The sequence below is a fragment of the Falco biarmicus genome, chromosome 11, assembly GCF_023638135.1.
Source record: "Falco biarmicus isolate bFalBia1 chromosome 11, bFalBia1.pri, whole genome shotgun sequence".
NCBI classification, from domain to species: domain Eukaryota; kingdom Metazoa; phylum Chordata; class Aves; order Falconiformes; family Falconidae; genus Falco; species Falco biarmicus.
Window position 1 is genome coordinate 17,892,998 of NC_079298.1, and position 23,236 is coordinate 17,916,233.

At 38.3% G+C, this 23,236-nt stretch overlaps 1 long non-coding RNA gene across 1 annotated transcript; it reads right to left on the minus strand.

Moving 5' to 3' along the window:
• Positions 1 to 214: 214 nt before the first annotated feature.
• Positions 215 to 10,660, minus strand: LOC130156854 (uncharacterized). The gene is made up of 3 exons (XR_008824626.1): positions 10,597 to 10,660; positions 2,177 to 2,227; positions 215 to 312 (listed from the first exon to the last, which is right to left on the minus strand). It is a non-coding gene; the product is annotated as an uncharacterized LOC130156854 (long non-coding RNA).
• Between the last annotated feature and the right edge of the window lie 12,576 nt (positions 10,661 to 23,236).

Sequence of the window (23,236 nt, forward strand, 5' to 3'; positions counted from 1 at the left end):
GTCAGATAAGGCTGACTCATGATTTGGAGGTGATTGAATGATTTAGGAGACAAAAATAACTAGGTGGTTATACAACAAAAATATTTACCGTGACTTTTTTTAAAGATAGGATTACAGGTCTCTCTCACCATGCTTACATGATACAGGCAGTGACAGAAGAGCTATTTTAATTACAAAGAATCAGTGTAGCACATACCACTATTTAGCAGCTGGATGGCATTAATGCTGAGTAAAGCAGAAAGTCTGCAGAGATAACATCTTCATTAGCAGGACTATGATGTCCTACACCAGCTTGCTTTTAGGTCCACTAGGCTGAAAAACAAATATCATAGATGAAACCTTCAAATATAATGAACAATTCTGTTCCATATTTGCTGTAGAGAAAGAAAAAATATTGAGGTATAAAAAGATAATCTGGTGACTGATGCAGACAGTCATCTGGTGCCCTATTTCCCTTTCTCCCAAGCACGTCTGAGGCACTCAGCTGTCTGACATCAGCCCCTCGCCCCCTGCTCACCTTCCTTTTTTATGTGTCAGTAAAAACCTAGTACAGATAAATTAAGGTAGTTCAGAGCATATCCCTGGGTTTCATCATCTCCTCAGTTACCAGCCATAGGACAGATTACAATTTCACAGATGCTAGGAGAGGAGATATTATAGCAAAGCAGTAGTGCCACTACAGATAAGGTTAAGATGGCACTTCCATTATAAACACCTATTTTCAGTGGCTTATAACTTCAGGCTACAAATTTCTCTCAGGCTGAAACCTGGCATCTTTCGGCTCAGCTTGGTAATGGCTTTCCCTGTATCTTCATACCATTTTGATTCAGTGTTTGCGATAGGAGAATGCAAACAAATATATGTCTCTGCTTGTTTCAAATGGCAATGAAATACTTTTCTTTCATGAAAAAGCCTGGAGGGCAGGATGTTTCTGTCATTCTAACACCCATTTTACCGTTGGCTATTTCCCCATAAGATCATTTTTAAAGTGACAAAATTCACATCATTCTTTCCAAAACAAATTCAGGAGAGCTAAGGTGTATGGTCCCTGCCAATCTGCTCTGAAAAACATGCTGTGTCCCTCTGAGCGGCAAGAGCTCAGCACTCACCAGCGCCACGCGGCCTGGGCTAGTCCCTGCTCAGGGCTATAATAAAAGCCACCCTTCGCAGAGCAGCATTCCAGGGAGCTCAACGTATTGACCAAAACTTCCATATTTTGGAATGAGGAAAAAATATGTAATGTTATATAGCACACAAATCTCATTATTTTAATGAGGCATTTATTCTAATTGTCTAATTATTTTGAATTATACCTCATTATTAAAATCCTGTTTTTTCATTTTGATCTGTAATGAAGGATGTAATGAAATCCCTAAATACAGTACTACCTTTTTTTCTGCAGCCTTCTGCTCTCATAAAGTTCAGAATTTTTGCCAAAGATTATAATTTTTCATCAATCCTCCAAAACAATAAAGTTCAGAGACCTGCTTGCATCTCTGTCTACCTGCCTGGCTCCCTTCATGGTAGTATCTCTTTCACCAGATATTTAAAAATAAATAACTGTATTAAACCTGCTGAATGAGACAAATGTTGTGTTAATTTTCCTTTGTATTTCTCACGTACCAAGGTATGTGCTTAATTATTCTATCACAAGCAATGTGTAACCCTTGTGTGCTTTTAACAAGCTGAGAGTATGCTGTATCAATCAAAGCATCTTTTTAAAGTCAGACTCACAGCGGACAGAGCAGAAAAGGACAAAGAAATGGAACAGGAAAAGGAGAAAAAACCAGGCATCCCAACATTTGGAGAAGGAATATAAAAATGATTGAACATCAGTAATTCTTGCTTTCGTTTTTTCAAAATTTATTTCTGATTTTTCTCATCAATTTAATTTTTGCCAGCATATCTTGTGCACACTATAGCTTTTTGTCATTCTAGAACATATGCGGTATCTACATCCTTCAGGATACTGGCATGCAGTAAACCTGCTATGTACAATGCTTGGGACACTGGGCACAGGCACATTGCGGAGAGGAAGCAATCATGATGGCATTGTGTTAACTACATCTCCCTACCATCTGGGGCGGCACCACACTGATACTTATTTTAGACGAAAGACATCCACATGTGGCAGATACAGACAGCAGTATGAAGCACATGGAAGTAGGTAACATACCTCTTACTCTGGTTGCTCCAACTCAAAACACGTGGCAGGACTGGAAAGAGGCTGAAGGCAAAACCAATTAAAAATTGAAATTGTTTTCCAAAAGAAACAGAACAGGGGATATGATAAAAATTATAACAATAATGCCAAGGAAATTAGGAAATTCTTACATGGAACATACCCAACAAAAACGTAGATGGAACATACCCAAACAGAAAAGTAATCATTTAAGTGCATGTGTACACTGTACTGCAAGAGTACATCCGCAATGACTGCAGTACACCAGAGAGATACCCACACTAGCTTTAAAGTAGTGAGCCTGGGTACTTCCAGCAGTCAGCTACGGCAGCACAGAGCTCAGCATGAGCTAATTTACCCAGCTTCTCGGCAAAGTAAATTGGCTGTGCTGAGCCCAGTGCTGCCTTGGTTAGATTGTTACCGGTATTTGAATTTAAATCTAGCTCAGGTTTCTCCGCATTACACTGCGGGCACTTGAATGATTGCTGGGTAAACCTACCGAAAGACTTGTAGAAAGACATTTTTTAGGTAAATTGTACACCTATGGAACTCTCAAAATATTATTAACTTAATAATATAGTGCAGTAAGACTCCTCCCAAAATACTAGATACATATGCAGTAGGAATATTCCTGATTGCATTACAGTGAATGAAATAATTGCAAAGACTATAAGGAAGAGATATGCTGCAGGGCATAAACTCCAATTTAAAGCTCCCTATAAACTGCTGGTCCAGGTAAGCTTTGGATGGCAATTGTGTATGGTGTATTTTATATTCCTAATTGGATACCCTGATTAAAAGTACCTTTCCAATGACTGCTGTAGAAGAATCTTTTCAGTACATGTAAACCATCATTATAAATGCTGTTTAAAAGCCTGAGTCCAGCCTGGTGAAAGGAATAACTTTTTAAGTCAGCATGGATATGCCAGCCAAAAAACCCACCCAAATGAAAATACCCTAACGTAGGAACATTTAGCATTTCATCCTAATTTCCAACTCACAAATGCAGCCACCTATCTCAAATGTTACTTTACTAGTGAACAGATTTATCTGTTCTGTTTATGTCAGATGACTGTTATGTCATACAAAAATATTCCTTGAAAAGACGGATGTGTTCTCCCCTTTGTAAGAAGGATTGTCCATGGTTCAAAATACTTTTAAGTTAGGCTTGGGCTGGTGATAACAGTGACTGTATGTCAATGGGTGAGAGTGGAAAAGTCCCCATACAGTGGTAGATGATTGTATGTGAAAGTGCTGAATACACTGACACAGTATCACTCTATCAGACTTTGTAAATGAAGGGCAAATTAAATTAGGCTAAATATATGGTTATTTAACAACACTCAACCAAACATTTCTTTGCTGGATAGCAAATAAGGCTTGTATTTAACCAAAGATTAGTGCATTCCAATTTTAATACCAATGCAGTTTGTTTTTATAGGAGGATCTAAACAGCACTTTATGTTGACATTTCTATTGCGTATTTAATGATCGCATATCAAATATGCATGGCAAATAAATACTGTGTTCCACGTAAACCTCTCTTGCACACTCTCTATCTTTCTGCTTCAAAATATATTTGTTCTCATAACAATGCATATCACTACAATGTAACTAAATCTTATTTCAATTTTTTTCCAGACAAGAAACAGAAACCTAGATCATTGTAAGTACTGCTGAACAGCTGTTTTAAAATGCAGCCCTGAACTGTACCTCTGCCTCCCTCTAAGCAGTCAGTCTGCTGAGAAAGTATCCTTCTGACAGAACACATTAAGACTGTCCAAAACTCCTTAATCTACTGCCCACACAGAACAGTGCTGTAGCATTTCACATGATGCAACCAACGAAAATCAGACCTGGCAGAAGATCCTAACTATGTTCTTCAGCCTGCATAGCTAAATGTTTCTTTGTGCTCAGCTAGAGCAGAGGAAAACCTCATTTGATAGCATCTTGTTAGTTCTAGGTACAGAAGGATCTATTTCCAGCACAGTGTTCACTTTTTCTGGATAAAAGTTTCATCATTCACATCCCAATGGAACCTAGCTGAAGTTTACTTCATTGGAAATTCTAGGGGACATGTAAAAATATCTGGCAGACATTTACTATGTAGAAGTCTAAAATGTCTCTTTGAAGAACTGTTTAAACACATATTGTGAATTATACTATATAAAGAATAAATTAGCATATATTTCTATTGCACATATATTTTGGCTACTTGAAAATAAGTCTAAGGCTACAAGAATTGTTCCAATTTTAATTTTAATTGATGTAATCTAATCTATCAATTTATTATTTGGGTGTCACGCTTAGCTTGAACAGAGAGCAGTCAACTCCTTTTCCTGTCCAAATACAATAACATAAAGGTAATAATTAGTTGGGGTTTTTTCTTTTTTGATTCAGAGAGGCTTTTGAAACAATATTGCAGTTTTCTTAAAGGAAAAACAAACATTGCATTTGTTTGGTAACTTCAAGTCCAGAAATAACAAACAACAGATTCCTTAGCTCAATAGATTCTGAAACGAATGTTTATTTCTGCACACTTTCAGGTTCTGGTATTTTATAAAGGAGCTTTAATGCTAGTCTGCCTCATAATTCACTATGGGATGTCTTTATATACGACTGACAGTAATACAGCTCATTTTGGGTGATTAACTTAACCCCCAGTATTGCAAGTGCCTTGCTACATTAGCATCTTTCAAGAAATAGTTGCAATGTGAGAAAATTGCCTGTAGGATTATTTGCAACTAGGAACCTGTGAAATGTAAAATAAAATTGAAGACTATAAAGTAAGACATCAAAGCTACCTAAAATATTAATAGCCAGTACTCCAAAAAGTAATTTAGAAGAATTGCATGAGGGAGTGAAAATTACTAATTTAAAAACAGATAGCCTTGGCAAAATAAAGTCAGAAGTTTAGAACAAACAATAGATAATACAAATTCATTGTATACACAATATGAAAAGAATGCAAGCACCACTAGCAGCTTTTATAGCTGAAGAAGGCTGGGACAGAAATGCCTGACCAAGCAAGCAACTAGATCTGTACAAACAAAACAACAAAGTTGCATTATATTGAATTTAGGCTACTGGAGAGAAAGAAAAATAAGTACTACTTAATCCATCTAGTTTTCTGTTACATTTTCATTCTAATTGAGCACAGGCAGAATTTGTGGGCAGAAGGATTTTCTTTTTAATTGATGCATTTGGAGCTGAGAGTCATTGTCACGCTGTTCCAAATCATGTTTTCACCTGCCCTCTCTGGGGCAAACCATATTGGAAGTTTCAGTGGAGTTTCTGTGGGAGATTACAAGCTTCAAAGCTAACATTGTGAAACCTGTTTCCCTTTTGATATACACTTTTTCTTTTAATAAATTTCAGAACAAAGAAATAAACTCAGATGAATCATAAAGGCACAGAAAACAGAAGAAAAAAGTCTTCAGTCTTGAATCAGGCCCGAATTCTGCATGTCGCATGGCAGAGCTTCGAGTTGGATTCATGTTTAATCTTCTTACCGAACCATCACCCCAGAGAAATTCTTATGTACTTACTCCGCGTACTGCTCAGAACGCTACCTCTGGGCCAAGAGCACGAGCACAAGCAAGCTCTGTGAGTCATGGAGGCTGCCTGCCATCTGGGGCTGCCCATCCTCCGCTCCTCCCTCTTTGCTTGGGGTTGCACAAGCCAGAAGATGACCTAAAGGCCTGTATGACATTCACAACACGTTCAGGACTACTCCAGGTTGCACCAGTTGAATGGAACACCTGCAAGTGAAAGCAACGGGACTACTCTGTCCTTGTCTGCTCTTCACTTTGTGTGGGGTGACCCTACATCAAAGTCTAGGTAAGAAGCTGTGATTCACTGAGACCAGCATTTGACTTCTGAAAGTCTTTGTCGCCAGGGCTGTTCTGTGAAACCATGGCAATGTCTTAGCAAGTGCAGAGCTAAATCCTGCCCGTGAAATACACACTGTGCAGACAGGAGGTGCATTTCTGAAGCTGCAACATGCACGGGGTCATTCCCTTATGCAACTGAAGAGTGCATGGGATCAGGTGGAACGTGCAGAGGCCAAGAATTTTTTCTCATATTTTTTCTGCTTTTTCTGAAATGGACAGTGCCCTAATGTAGAAGTCTCCCAGGATAAGGCATTAGTACATGTTCAACAGAAAACAACATCGTTTTTGTTGAAAGGGGGCTCACTAATGACTGAGAGGTCTTCTTTATTCTCTAATAACTGTTACCCTGCTATTTCCATAGACATTTACTGTCTACAGTACAAGATGATAAAAACTGAAATTTTTTGGGAAGTTCCAGTACTTAAAAATGTGAAGAATTGTACCAGCTACTTCTAAAACAAGAAAAGAGTTTCCTGTATTAAATACTCCAGAGTAAATTATGTAATATTTGATACTGATTTTTTTTGAACCTGTGATTAATTTATCTCAAGACCTTCTTTATAATCATGCTCACTTATCATGGTATGGTGTAGATAAAGGATTACAAAAAGAGGGTTAATACTACACTTCTAGCTTATATTTAAATGTCTGGGAAGGAAGCATTTTCAAACTGACCTATCCATCCAAGTAGCAGATGAAAAACAATGCCAGCAGCTATTTTCAAATTACTTACTCTAAATAGCGACTGGAATACAATGCCTTTAAAAGAAAGGTGCTTTTTGTTCTTCTTTGAGCTATAACACATAGAGCAATAAGGGAAAGGCACCTTACAGTGAATGATTCACCTTCCTGTAATAACATGCGGAGCCTCTTCCTGTTGTGCCATACGTACAGGGTAATAGAAATCGCCTTTGAAATGACTTAACTGAACTGTAGGGATTATTCTATGGATAACCTACTGCAAGGCTGCTGTGTCTTTTTTTCTTTCCTTCGATTTTCCACAACGGGAATCTTCCCAAAGAACACTGAAGTTCTTTATATTGATAAATTCATGATCCAATCTTGCCTGTATAGTTTCCTTGGACAACCAGTTACCAGGAATCATTCAGAGCAGCATGAAGAAACTAAATCAGTGTGGGCTGGGGGGATTAGACCCATCTTCCACCCCTGTTGCACTGAAGGTGTTTTGACTCCAGTTACAGAAGTCATCATGAAATGGCAATGCTTTGTCTTCTGAACTGAACTTTAAGAACAAGGTCATTCTTCACTGTAAAAAAGCTTGCCTGAGCCAAACTTTATAGGTCTCGCTTAATCGTTCCCTGCCTGTTTATATGTATAATGAAATATCTGACCAAAGGTGTTTTACTTGGTGAGAGCAAATGAGTGACCTTTGTAGAAGAATCTGTAATAACCACACTGTCCAGCAGACATTCTAACAAAAGAGTAGAAAAATAAAAATACTCAGAGATAATATTGTGGTTAAAAAGAACTAAATGACCACTTACTGATTTCTAATAATTTCACTGCTGATTTCTAAAGTAAATTAGTTGATGTATCCTATGTATGCTAGATTCTTTACTGAATGAACGCATGCACCAGGACTTCCATGTCAGAAGCCAGTGCTGACTTTTATGAGCAGTGTCTCATCCACTATGAAATGGAAAGGAACTGTGAAGTTAATCTTTTTTTTTTTTTTTTTTTTAGCTTTACATTTACTACCGGAACTTTAGAGAGAGAACTATGCTTCTCCCAGCTGTGAAATACTGTGCCTTGGCAATTTCCATTCTGTGGGGCCATGATCCTGAGGCCACACAGATACCAGGACTATCCTCAGCAAGCTTATGCAGTCCTTTCAGCAGCTCAGTATTTCTGAAATGCATCAGTATACTGATTCTTTTACCTTTTCTTGGGAGGGATGCTTTCTGTGAGGCTGACTGGGCAAGACTGCTCTCACCTGAGCTGATGGCTTGACAGTTGCAAGCACTTGGCACCCACATACCCACTGAAGGCAGTGGGAAAGATGAGTATTCTGAAAATCTAGGTCATCAGCTTTGATGATTCACATGCAATACTTGTACTGCTACATTACTTTTTCACCAGCTGGGGTAGCCGGCACAAAAAAGGCTTAAAACTTGGAAAGGTTTTGTTTTGTTTTGTTTTCTGAATACTTCTATTCAGGACCATACAACCCTGTGACTGTAAGAAATATTTGTTACTGAAGTACATGACACTTCTATAAGAATTTGTAGTCACTTGACTCTTGTTCATGTGTGTTGATAACAGTACTATTTATTACAGAAGCCTAAAGTGTCTCTTTGAAAAGAAATTACCAAACATAATATTTCCCTTTGTACAAAAATATCCTGTAAAAAGATTATATTCATGAATAGCAACACTTTGCTTCAATTTGTATGTCTGCAATTTCTAAAGACGCTTTTAGATAGATCTCATTTCTATGAGGATTTGATAAGACAACTCTGAGGAAATAATAAACAGATTCTATTTATAATGGACTTGCTAACTAGCACTCAGAAAAGGCTTTTAATGCGTGAGGTCTTTTTCTTTGAATTGATCTTCACTGGGATAAAACTATTATCACAGGATCCTGTTCAATCCATAAGTATGCAGGGACTTGATTCTGTCTGAACTCAGATCTAAGGAGAAAAATTCAATGTTTCTTAGAACAGTAGGTGATGGCACTATAGTGACATTTCTATTAAAAAAATATATTAAAAAACCCCAAGTTACTATTTCTTCCATGTCAGGATTCTTGGGGAGACCTCATAATGTTGCACCTACAATGTCAGACTGGCTTCTCATCTGGTAGTACTCACACCTAACTGGCACACTTACTTTTCTCAGATTTCACATTGTTCTTAACAAGGATTGTAGAATTTATATACTGAGACATGGTGAAAAGTTCAGGGGGGTGGTTTTCACAATTACGGGGAGCCCAGACTTCCACAAATCATAGCTTTACATGACTGAGCAAGCAAATTGGTGATTTGCCCTTACAAATGTTGAATATTTAATGAGCAGAGGCTCCAGGAGCAACAGGCAAGTTTCCAGTGCCCAGCTCATGATGACCAGTAGAAATGGACAGGCTTTTTATTCTGAAATGCAATGCCCCTGAAAAGGAGAGCTGGTATGATAGTACAACTGGCCAGTCAACTCCGCTGTCCATTCCCGCTTAGCTCAACCATCAAAACTTTTGTTTGTTCATTTGAAGAACTGATTTATCTAATTCCTACAAGATAAAGACTATGAAAGTTTTGTCTTACTTCCCTGTTGCATGAACTTTGTCTGTATTGTAGAGACCAGTGTAACTAGTTTAGACCAACAATAAATCCGTTCCTCTGCTCAAGGACCGTGAGGAGCTCTCTCTCATGTGCTTTTGAAGTCCTGGGGCAGGATAATGCCAGGTAGTTGGGGAGAAGAATCAGCCTGGATTGCAGGGTCCTTTCCCACAGTAGGCAGCTGTGAGTAACTTTGAAAGTTTCAAGCGTTGAAGTACCCAGTGCATCAAAGGTTACTGCTTAAATCTTCCTGCCCCACATATCTGTTACCGTCTGATCTCACTGTCTGCGAAAAACTCAGGAAATAGCTCAAAAACAACTGACACAAACATATTCGGAACAGTTATCTCTAAAATGTTACAAAGGAATTGTATTTCAGTGGTGTAAAGAGTAAAAAAATAACAGCTTGACTTTAAAAGCTGCTTTTTTACCACTGCAATTTGTTGAAGAAAATACAAAGTATAAAACACTTTACCATTATTTTAATGGATACGTCATGTTCCCCAGCATCAGAATTACAAAGGTGTAATTTGTTGTATTTATAACCTCTATACTCATTTGCAGTGAAAATCTTACACATTTTCTTTAAAGAGATTTCACTTGGAATACTTACCTACCTTGCTGTTTTGCTCTTATTTATTATTATTACATATTTTATTCTATTCTTTCTAAGAAAACAAATGGCAAAAGACTAACTCATTATACATGATCTCATAAAACTCTCACATATCTTGGAAAAAAATGGTTTATGCTAAGATTGGTACTGACAAGCACCTTTTTAATTGCTAGTAATGTATACACAAAGAATACGGTAGATATCACCACTGATACTGCTGCTGAGGCTATAGTAATCTTCTGTGTATCAGAAATCCCTGTCATCATTTTGCTCTCTAGAGGATATGGCTTGATTAGGGCAGTCCCACTGTTTCATCTGAAATCTTAGCAGATTAATACTTTCATCAGGGCATCAATTTGTCCCACTTTTCTTTTTGCTTCTCTTTGTGAGTGACACAGCCAAAGGAATGCACCTCTTTAAACTGTCATTCAGTTTAACTCCTCCTCTGCAATTATACTGGCATGCATAATACATCATAACAAATTGGATTTTGCAAAGAAGCAACAACAGAAATTATATTTGCTTGTGGCATAAGACAGAAGCTGCTGTAATAGGGGAGGGAGGGGGTGAGCACTGAATAAAGAGATCTAATGAATTAAAGCCACTTACAGAAAACAGCAGTTGCCTTCTGTTTTCTCAAGGTTTCTTCTTCTTTAGCTTAAAAATCAATTGCAAAAGCAAAATGAAATAAAAAAGGAAATATTAAAACAAATCAAATAGCTTTACAATTAGCAAAGGTTTTATAAAATTGTACAGCGTTTGTTGTTTTAGCAGGAAGATTCTCTTCTGGCTTTAAGAGGTTAAAAATGACTTCCTTACTTCAAGGAAAGCTATTTGTTTGAATAAAAATTGTTAGACACACCATCAGGTGGAAAATCCTGTCATATAGGACAAATATCTTTACCAGATGTCCTGCCTGGAATAAGGAACTTTCCTTTCCTTTCCTTTGCTCCTCCCCCATTTACAAAATTCTGTGATGGTTTTCCAAGTCTCTCCAAATCCTGCAGACTCAGTGGCTGATTATCCTCCCCCATGCGTCTGATTGCCAGAGTTACTGAAGATAAGGGGCAACCCAGAATGTCCTTCAAGTAGCTGGCTAGAGCCAACAACATATCCCCAGTGTGCATGGGACTTCAAGACAGCAACTAGATCAGTTGTCTGCTCCAGACAGACCCCTCAAAAAAGGCAAAATATGTATTTGGCAGAATATCAGCAAAAAGTCTTTTGGTTTATAAAAGAAATTAGATGAAGCAGGGGAATGTTTCCAGTGGAACACTGAAACCATTCTAATGTTTTAACTCTGAGATTGTCTTCAAAATATCCTTCAAAATTTAAAATCTGTTTTTCCCACACAATTTTTGCTAGCTTCAATTAATTTCAGTCCTATGGCAGGTGCTCCATTTAATTTAAAAAAGAAAGGAAGCGGGGAATCAGCTTTGCTGGGACTAGGAAAAAAATGTTTGTCCTTTGAAAAATGTAGTAATTTTGGCCTAATGTTTAGAAAACAAGAATTTGTAAATAAAATCTGAACATTTAATTTGGAATTAGAACTGCATTTACCATAAAACCTTCCTTATCCCTGGCATCTCCCATCTCCTATGAGGATGTGCTAAAAGTTCTCGATTCAAACTTCAATAACCTAAAAATATACTGGTATGCAACAAAAATGAAAGGAAAGGCCAGCAAATAAATAACTGGAAACACAGTAAGCAAAAGCACAAAAGGTAAGAACAGGAAAGAGTTATATCTTTATGAAATCCCAAGCTTTTTTTGCAGCTAGACTTTATAAATATTCCCTGGAATGTTTCACTTAGCTTGAGGATAGTAGCAGTGACATAGGTGGTGACTTTACATGTTGAGGCTGTAAGTGATGTATATATAAGAGGTATCAGTGATAAAGTGAAGTAAGGTGTGAATTTAGACAGCAGACACCTCAAAATACTCATGATAGTTTTATGTAGCACATCTTTATACATAAGGGATTCATTCTTACCTCCTCTAAAACTGTATCCAACTAACTTTTACCTTAATGATGGATGATAGCTCCAGGACCATTGTGAGGCCTCACAACATGGAAGCATTATAATATGAGTTATATGAAGAGTAGAAACTATCAGCAAGATGACAATTTCTAGACTGATCTTAAAATAACCAGGTACTTTCCTTCCTATAATTAAGCCAAGAACTTCTTTCTCAATTAGACTGGCAGAAATTCCTTCTCAATGGTAGTGGCACATGGATATACAGTTATTTCCAATAGCATTACTGTATGTCACAGGGGTAGAAATGAATTAAGAACTGGGAAACAGAAGAGCCTGATGCAAACAGGCAAGTTTGGCTGCCAATTATTTTGGTTGCGTTGGCAGACTGCTAGCTGAGATGCAACTACACCCAAAGTTGAGAAAAGTGGTATCTTTGTAGCACATACTCTCCTCATCTACTCTTCATATTGGGATAAGACATTTGGTTGCTTGCACAATTATTACCATATTAGTGACCATTTTCAAGTCTCCTTCAGCTACTGCTTTTCCCATGCTAACACTGCTGAAACAAACCACTTGGATTTCACAGTGGGTAAAATTAATATATTTTGAGAATGATTAAAGAGCACATTTCTGTAGTTTAGTATCTTCCTGTCACTTCCTAGTCTTTGTTGCAGTAAAACTGAGTTTTCTATAATAATCTTTGGCTTAAACATTTATTTTAAAACTAATTATGTGACTGTATTGTTACACAGATAATTGCGGGAGTTGTCAATTAAATTCTCATTTATGTTCAAGCATGAGTCTTTTCTTAGTTCCTTATGCACATGCATAAAAGAAGTCTGCTTCTTGTAAACTGCAGTTTGCTTGATATATGCAGTTTTTATAGTTTATCAGATATTATTATGCTGAAGACTTCCATTCATTTCATTTTTTTTCTACAATGCAGTGCTGCATAAAAATGCACTCTATATTCAGTTTTTTCAGACCATATTTTAACCTTCATTTTTTAAACTTTAAAAAATAATAATGAAAAACTCCCAATGGATTATGTCCAAAGATCAAAATCATGTCTGTATCTGGGTGAGACTTTTTTTAATAATTTTTCCCTTCTATTGAAGCTAGAGAGCATATTTCATGTCGCTATTCCTTCTTAACAATAATTTAACTTTTAAGAGTAGGGCAAGTAGACTACTTTCGTGTTAACAGGTAATGTTGTCCACTATGTAATAGGGAACTTCCCATAGAAAGAAATGTGCTGAGGTTTATCTAGGTTTTTATGATTTTCATGCTAATCAATGTGCAAAAAATATAGGATCACAGGTAATGATGCCAGTTAAGACCATTTTTGTTAGGTTTTTAACATTCCTTTGCATTATTTGTGAACCCAAACAGTACGATTCTATGCAGATCAGAAAATAAAAAGATCAGTCTTTTCTCTTTGTCCAAATTGAACAGGAAGTCGACTAGAAGCAATAGATGGTGAAAAATAAATTGCATTTAGAAAATGCCATCAATTTAATAATTTAGAATATAATTAACAATACAAGAAATGTAAGTAATTCTTTTTATGAGGTTTAGCCTACTGTGCCAATACAAAGAGGATCTGCTGCTGAAATCAAAGGAAGTTTTGCAGTTCATTGCAATGAATCCTAAGACTTGCACATCAGATTTTGTAACAATAATACACATGTTGATCTGGAGTAGTGGATACATAGGCTTTGCCTGAAAATTAGAGGCTGGAAAAGAAAGGATATACTGCCTTGGCAGCCTAATTCAGAGGCTATGTTATCCTGCCCAGAGGTTAAGTGCCCTCAGACTGCAAAAAAAGCTTTAGATATTTTCTTATAAAATGCAACATATGATACATATATTTAATGGTCTGTGCAGCTGGTGAAGAGTTAGTCTCAGAGGGCTGGGAGGTTCAGTAACTTCCTTAACTTTTAAATACCTAATGGACATCCCCAGTGAAGCTAGAAATCTTGTAAGACCAGGCTTTTAAAAAATACCCAGTACTGCCTACTTCTATCCAGATGAGATGTGCCAGGACAGCAGCTTATATAATTAGATCCAAGGTAGATTCTCATTTGCTAAACCTACAAGATACCCTTGAAATTCTTCAATACCAGATGCTGTTATTCAGGCATTATTGATTATAATAAAGATTTGTTTTGAAACACACAACTCAATAATGTCAAGGACTTGAGTCACACTTATTACCTTGTTACACTTAAAGATGACATCCACTGAAAAGCCTTCCCAGACCCCACGGGCTGCTCTGCCCAGAGCTGCTGAGCAATAGTATACCGTCAGTCCTGGCATTTCATCACATTCATCACATCCTGCATCGTAACACTTCCGAATTCAGCCTCTATCTTTCTTAACTTAAGAAAACCAGAAACAATCCCAACCCTAGAACATTCCTGGCTGAAGTAAGCAATGCATTGCTATAACAAGGACTATCATAATAGTCTAGCTACGAAGAATTCAAGCAGTGCAACAGTAGTGGGGCTGATGGGCCAAAGAGGCTAAGGAACCATATTGCACATCAGGGAGTGGCAGAGCTGTGGGTGGATGGTTACAGGACAGAAATCCCTTTGATTTCTGGTATAAGAGTTCATGCCAGTCAGCAATATAAACTGAGACGGTTTTCTCTCTTCTTCAGAAATGCCATCATTTCCCAGGCCTCACTGATAAGCCTACCCTGCATATCCAATTCATTTCAACTAGAGTGTAGTGGTAATCCATGTATACTTTAAAAGGCTCAAAAATGAGACAGACAAAGTTTAAGTATAAATAAAGTAAAGGATTTCAAATATTCTAGACCTGAAACAACCTAGAGTAAAACTGGACCATGAAACTGAAACTGCTTAGAAATAGTGATGGATCTTTAATTGTAATAAGTTGACGATATTCCTCCCTATTGTACAAATGCATTAAACAGTTTCTTAGATGTCTTGGTGTCTTTTGAAAGAGGAGACAAGAGTACACGGATTTCAGACCTTCTCAAACAGTAATAATGAGAAGTTTTACTTCATTTGTGGCATCTCACAAGAATCAGTTCTCTCCAGTCCTCCTCTGTATTATTCTCAATCACCAATGTGAATTTGTCAGATTATCTAGATTTATGTGTCAATAAATGTCAACGATGATATTCAGCTCTTCCTATGCTTTACCACATCTCCAGTATACAAAGTGCTTAGGTAAGATCATCAGTTTATAAAAACATTCGGCTGCATTTGAATCTAAAAAAGACAGAGTGCTGAGGGGCAGTGGAAGGCATTACAAAGAATATGAAGGAAGGCACATTCTTCTCTGATTGAAAATTTTGGCCTCAAATTAGGCAGTTCAATACATAGCTTCAGAGTTTTGGGATTCCTTGATACAGCTAAGTTACACAGCACTATCCATAAGCACCAGTTTCTATTACCACTGATTGCTACAAGGCTCCATCCCATCTTGGCAGATGAAGCCCAGCCTTTGGTTATTTACATGTGTCACCTCTCAGCTGGATTACAGCCATGTAGTTCCTGGGCATGAAGCCATCACACCTTAGGAAACTCCAATTAGTACAACATGCTGTAATACATGAGCTGCCCTGAGCAAATCTATTGTCTCTTACAGTGACTTCTTACTGACTCTTAAATCAAGGGAAATTATCCGCTACTACTTTTAAGATAAGCAATAGCCTGGGCCCAATATTTTTAGAAGATTAAATAAAATTCTGGAATACACAACCTTAAAATATAGCTTCACGCTCTCAGTAACTTAATGCCTAGAAAGGCAGTTACAAGTTGTCTACCTAGAAGACAGAACATCCCCAACAATGGAAGACAGAAATTAATTCCATGTGCATTTCTGTGATCTTACAATCTTTATGAAATACATAGTTATTTAAAAAAAAGAAAGACAAAAAAAAGAAGAGGAAGAAAAGAAAAGGAAAAGAAAAGGAAAAGAAAAGGAAAAGAAAAGAAAAGAAAAGAAAGGAAAAGAAAAGAAAGGAAAAGAAAAGAAAAGAGAAAAGGAGAAAAGAGAAAAGAAAAAAAAGAGAAAAAAATGAAAAAAAAAGAAAAAGAAAAGAATCAACACCAAAATTAATGTCAAAATCATAGCCTCCACTACACATACTTTCTTGCCTCTAGAGAAAATATTTTGGAAATAAAAAAAATGTAAAAAGGAAATAAAATAATAAAAATTAAATAGATGTTTACAAGTAATATACTGAAAGGCACTTGCAAAAGATTGAGTACAGCACAATGCCTGTATAGAACTGAGAGCACAGACTACCTGACTGTGTAGTCATGTTTCCAGTCATACAGTCGTTTTTCTTCTTGCATATATCAAATCTATGGGTTAAAAGGGACATTATTCCTCAAATGAGCAAATTCCGCACAAAAGAGAAGGTGCTAGTGTAGTGACAAAAGCTTCATTACTATCTATTGAATGTCCACTGCCACCTTTCTGAGAAGAGCCCAGTTCCTGGTAGACAGATGCCTGCCTCCAAACCAACCCCACTGCTGAAAATCTCCGACCACAGGCCATGGGACACAGCACCTCTGCTTTCTCTCCTGTGGTGATTTTCCCTCCTAGTGCTGTGAGCAAGTCAGTGCTGGTGCTGGAGCAGAGGCTGCCCCGTCACTGCCTGTGCTGCACCTGTTCCGCAGGGAGCACAGGGCTGCAGTCTCCAGGGTTACCAGCCGGCACCTTTCAAAACCACTAAATTAACTCTGACAGAAAGAGATTCCTACTGCAATAGCGATGCATGAGGAAGTGATGCCAACTCTATGAATGATGAGCGTTCTGCTTGCCACGTTGAAATTGTTTGTCCTGTTGTGCATATCCATAAATTAAGCAGCTGTTATTTTTTTTTTCCCAATTAAACACAGTCCTTACAATGCATAATAGGTCATTCAGATGTGTGTCTAATCTGTCTATCCCCGCTAAACAAAAGACTGGATTCAGGCTTATAACAAGGAGTCAGTTGTAGCACAATCATTTAAAAAAAAAAAAAAAAAAAAAGAGGGGGAAAAAAAAATCAACTGTGGAGTTGAGTTCTAAAAGGATTAACATTGGGAAAATCTCCAGACCAATAAAAGAAACAAGAACAAGTGTGTCCATAGTCTAACTTGATGGCAAATCTCCCTCCCAATCCTGTCTGCTATTTCAGAGGATAAGAAAAGCTTATGTGTAATTAAAAATAACCATGTATTTGCACTTGCTAAACTGACCTCCAGACCACACACTTTTTCAATAAAAGCCATACAAAATGCTTTATTATTTTGTCATCTTAGTATTCAGCTGGTATGCACATTCCTGTGAACAGGTGAAGCTTGTGTCACAGGTCATTAATCAGATATCCTCCCCGTCACGTACAAGAAAGCATGGCAGTGGATCAGTGATCTTTAAATCTTTTCGAAGTCACTGAACAGCAAGACTTCAGCTTTTCCTAGAATCTGAATTTCATTACAAACCAACCACTCTCCTGCCACTGAAAGGCTGCATTAGATAACTTAAAAGGAAACGCTGGAATTCCACATTGTGTGCAGAGTAGCCTGTCCTTTGAACATCTCTTCCCCTCACTCCACTCCCCTACTTCTGTGCTGATGAAAAAGCACATCTAACCTTTATAACCTTGAAAGTTGCCTACAGTAATAATGTTTTCTTAGAGCATACGAAACGTGATTTTCTGGAGGTTCTTATTCAATAATTTGCGCTTGGTGATATCTTGGAGCAAAGAGCTCAACAGGTAAGTATGAACGCAACATGTGTCAACAGAGTGATGCCTCCAAACTGGATCCTCCAGTTCAGCTGACCTGGGGTCACTAAAGGCTGCAAGTAGGGAATGAAGAGAGGTTTGGGGATAGAGGATAGGCTTGGGTTGCTTACTTTAGTCTCATCCTAGGAAGACAGTCACTTAAGAGCTTAAAAGCAGCTTAGCCTCAGCTGTACCTCTGTATCACACAGCGCCACTTTGGGAGGGTGACACAAGAGTTATAGGACAAGGAACATTTCCAATCTTCATTTCTCTTTGCAGTCAAGGTGAACTGACTGAACTTATCCAATACCTGTATTATTTAATATCCTGTTTGGCTTGGAAACCGTTCATGCCATTGCTATGTAATAGCCAACTCTCCAGGGCACTGCCAGCTCTCTCTCACTGCCAGAGTGGAGAAGGGCTCATGAGATCACACCAATTCCGGCAGGATACAGCCAAAAGCATGAGGAAGTCTGGGTAGGTCTCAGATTTCGTGCATGATCTTGGTGTAGTAGTTATGTAGCACTTCTTAATGGATGAATTCCCACTCATAGGATTTCATACCTCCCCAGGAGTATCCGGTTTGCTAAAAATGTCTAGGAGCTCCCACAAGCTGAAAAGGAACTGGAAAAAAAAACATTAACTAAAATTGAAAAGACCAGTTTGGTGGTATTTTCACCCAAGCTTGCTGTCATTGCTGGTTTTACAGAAGCAGACCTTTCCATTTGCCAGAAAACATTGTCTCCTGCTGGCAAGAAATGGGACTTTTTCTAAAGAAAAGGAAGGGAAAAGAAAAACTAAGACATTTTCTTAGAGATTTTTTACTGAAACTGTTGGCATCCCTAGTAGAATAAATCAATGCTGGTAAAGCTGCAGACTGTTAGATGACATTTTTCTCCAGTGACAGTGTTCTACTATGTCTCCTGGTACGATTATCTTTTCTTTGGCTTTGGAACAGTAGAGAAAAGAGTGAAGAAACGATTCTGATCAGAACAAATATAGGACAAAGGCAACTGAATTAAGACCTTCTATATGCATCTCTTCTTCCCCAAATCTTCACTGTCTGCTTAGACTGCAAGGATGTAAAATGGGGATAGCTTCCTGCTGGAGCTGCTTCAGGGCCCTGGTAGGTCTGGGCACCACACCAACAGCCACTTACTCTCGCCACTCATCCTCTTCCACTCTGATAATCACAGCAGCAGGTTGATTATTGGGTTGTAAAATACAAGGGATTTAGTGCTGACTGCAGCACCGAGTGCCTCCTCAAATTCCTCATTGCAGATAATTTTCATAAAATTTGTCAAGGGTCTTGTCTGAATTGTATTTTCACATAGTTAATCCTCTGTCTGTACAGCAATCTGGCCCTGTGCTGCTTGCACTGCAAAACACGCCGGTGGCTGACCTGTGTACCCCCTGCACATTCATCAGGATGCAGCCGCCCAGCCACCCACTTAGCAGGTCCTGCCAAATACTGCTATAGACACATGTGGACTGACCACAAAGAAAAGTAAAGACAGTGAGGAAATGAAAAAAAATCTAGGGGAGGTAATATGAGATTACTGCTGACAGACTTCCCCTAAGTACACCCTGCAATGTGCAGGAATATTCTGTGGAAAGGAATAAGAGATATCTCTGACTTCAGGCCCTGAACTTTGACAGGGTTCGCAGAAAAGTTCACTGGGAGCCTAGCTTAGCAGTTTATGATAAGAATGAGTTAATAACATGGAGAATGAACTCAACCGGTGCCCAATAGTAGTAAGTAGAGCAAGTTCTGACTAAGGGAAAATAAGAGTATTAAAACACAAGTTATCTGGTTGACCTTAATACCAGAGAGAGAAATAGTTGGAATTTTCCCCATGCATTTTCTGGTCCAGCCTCTTCTTTTGGTGTATTTCTGTTTTCCTTTCTTTCTTTTTAATTATGGATGGTGCTCCTGTTTGCACCTTTGATCCCACTTGTGACCATATTCAAGGTATTTATTCCCTGCAGCTAAAAAAAGCAATTTTTTTTCCTTTTTTTTCTTCCTCCAGTGCCTCACTACATACAGGGTTGAAAAGAACCGCAAATAGCTGCCTAGCAATAGGGACAGAACAAGGGAAAGATAGTACAGGAATGCATTGTGTTTTATCTCGACAGAAAACAATACTCTTGTTAGGTCATGTTTCCATTCTGAAAATTAAGTATAGTGGCAAAAAATTAAAGTATTTTGTAAAGGAAACAAAGGTTATATTATTCAAAAAGGAAAGGAAGTGGTACAAAAATACCTCTGAAGGAGACAAGAAACAAAATGTCAAGTACTTCAATATTTATTTTTGGAAGCTCCATCATTTTGATTTTAATTAATATCTAGTAACTCCTCTCTAACAAACAATGCTTTCTTCCATACTCCCCTTCAAACACAGGCCATTTCCATTATGCATTCATTTCCCTAAGTATTTTTAACAGACAGTTTTCCTAGTAGGATGAATGATTTGTGGGGGAAAAGAAGAAACACAGAAAAAAAAGAAAAGATCTTGCTGTGCAACTGAACTGAGAAACAGGACTTTGTTCACTCTCACTAATGGATCAACTGACAGTCAAAAATAGAGGTGTCCTTTCATCTGAAGGACAGCAGTTTAGTTAGCAGGATTCAATGAAGTTTTCAGGTGAATTCAACTAAAGTTAATTGAAGCCTGTTATTTAACAAAGTATATAAAGATCTGTTAAATTTCTTGGCTAAGAGTTGTGAGAAATGTAGAAATGCAAACATGGCTCAAAAGGTAAGAGAAATGTGTAAATACAGACCTTTGAACACAGAGTATTTTTGTTTCTGGAGCAATGTTAAGATGCCTGATGACCCAAATTCAACAGCAATGCAGCGTATAGTCTTTTATACAGTAACATGGCCAGCTCTGGCTATTATTCCTGATGCTTTTTTTCTTTAGATACATTTTTAAATAGTCTCCATAAACTGCAAAGTAATACTGGTAGTGCAAGCTTTTGCCAAGTGGTTTTGCAATGGTACTTTAAAATAATTTCTTTTCTGTGTTCACATCACTGCCTTGTGTTCATAGGAAATAGTGGCTAAGAAGACACCATCATGCTCACATTTATTCCTTTTGCCTGATAGTAACAAATGTTTCTTAGTCGACTTTTTGCACTGGAAATTATTACTTTGTCACTAATGATCTCCTTTACCATATTTCCAATATTTTGCTACTTATTCGCAAGCCCACTCTCATTTCTGAACTAAAAGCTTATTACCATATAATTACTTCTGATAAAAATAAGATTATCATTTTACTTAAAATGAAGTATATGCGATGTAATTCTATTAGCTTTAAGGGGTGACACTCCAAATTTAAAGCATAACCACACTTAGACTCCAGTAGTGTTTAATTCCCAAGGTAGTATCTAAGCTGAGAACTGAACAGAGGAGAAAAGAAAAAAAAAAAAAAAAGAAAAAAATAATCGTTGGTTTTCATTTTCTTAAATTCAGACTGTTTCATTATGGCAGTGTGGCACTGACAAAATATTGTAAGGAATAAATTCTTTATAAGCACTTTCTATTTAAAATTCTGTATTTTTTTCTTCAGATAGCAGCTACTGAAAATAACAACCCCGTATTGTAATACTGAGTAGTGAACAATCACCATCACCCCCAGGCATTCTCTATGTAATGTAGTAGGAGCCTGTGTTTAAACAGATTCTGAACGTCTGACACACACACACTATACGATAATCATCTGTCATGATGGTACTATCCTAGGGCCAAAGACTCTGAACTGCTTACCTTAACCCGCAAGGTACGATTTTTGAAGATCAGAGTTGAAATACAGTACCAGTGGGGAAAAGTAAAGGTATGTTACCCTAGGAATTCATTACTGGGTTATTCAATGATGTCCTCTTCACAAACACTAAACATTCCTTAAAAATACATAGAGGCCACAAGAACAGAAAAGCAATAGTTTTCACTCCCCAGACAGGGAAGGCTGAAGGCTTGCAACTTTTGGCAACAGGCACAAAGCTCCTTCTTTACCTGCAGACCTGAAATTGCAAAATTGGCTCAGTTCCCTGGTAGCAGACTCAGGGCAGAAATGTTTTTGGGGCAACACCACCAACAGGGTGCAGCAAGTGACAGTAGTGGGAGACCTCCTCCTGCAGGGAAAGCGGCACTGGTCTGCCACCGGACTCACCAGGCAGGTAGGTTTGTTGCTCACTGTGGGCACCACGAGGCCATTTCAGCAGTGAGGCAGGGACCCAAGAGGTTGTGTAGTCCCTCCCTTGGAGGTTTCGAAGGACCAGCTGAACAATGCCCTGAGCAGTCTTGTCTGACCTCCAGCTGGCCCTGCTTTGAGCTGGCAGATGGACTAGAGACCTCATGAGGTCCCTTGCAATCTGAATTGTTCTGTGATTCCATCAAGCCAGGAGAACATATTGCTCAAATTACAGGCAAACTGTGCAATTGCATCTTTCCTCAGCTACAGTGGCATTAGATCATGTGGAAAAAAAATAATGGAACAAATTTATGCCAGCCATCAAGGGCAACTAGCTGGCAACAGAAATTTGTACAAAAGAGAGGGAGATGTAGAGCAGTTCCTCCTAAAAGTGTATCATTACACTGTCTTTGCTTTGTAGCTTCAGGCCAGGCCAATTCAGGTGCTGCATGAGATTTTGTGCTTTAAAATACAGCTGGCATACACATCAGCAACAAAATTCACCCTAGCTTCAGTAAAAGTCCCCTTACATTATTAAAGTCAGAATGAAAAGCAAGGGCAACTCTTTATCGCTGTGGCAGTACGTTGCAACTGTGATACACAAAAGCAGCAACAGAGAGAGCAGCAAGTGTGATGGCAGGTTCTGCAGTCCTCCAACCAGCGACAGTAGTCACTGATGTTGTTATCCCTCTCATAATATTCCAATTTAACATATTCTCATTTCATTTATCCCCATTCACAAAACCCTTGGTTTACTCAAATACTTTGTCTCTGAACATCTTTTCAAGGGAGGAGTGTAGAAACCACCTGAAGACTTTCCAGACTCAGCTTTGAAACCTGGTTCAGGTTCCTAGCCAGGAAGCCACCAGTGCCAATGGTCTCTGTGGAAAAAAACCCCACAACAAGACGACAGGAAAAGGGTGGGGTTGTCATGGCCAGACTAGCACGCTATGTCCCTTTTCCCTGCACCCTCAGGAGAAGGCTAGCTATGCAGTGAACTTTAGTGGATGGCCATGCCCTCGAGTCCCAGGTACAGGGAGCAGCAAACAGAGGCAATTGCAGGTACCTGATGTCAGAGTCAAGCCATTGCTCTGATTCTCTGTCCTGCCCTTTAATGACCTGCCATAAAGTGCTAAGGGGGTCTAAAACATTTCCAAATCAGAGGTAGTATTTTATAAGCCCTTTCCCCTTTGCTCTGCACTGGCATAAAGAACCCGCGTTATGCCCTTTAGAAGCAGTACCAGTGATTTAAATGACCCCTTTTGGGGATGAACCCACTTAATCTCACTCTGACAACCTGCTGTGAAATCTGTACG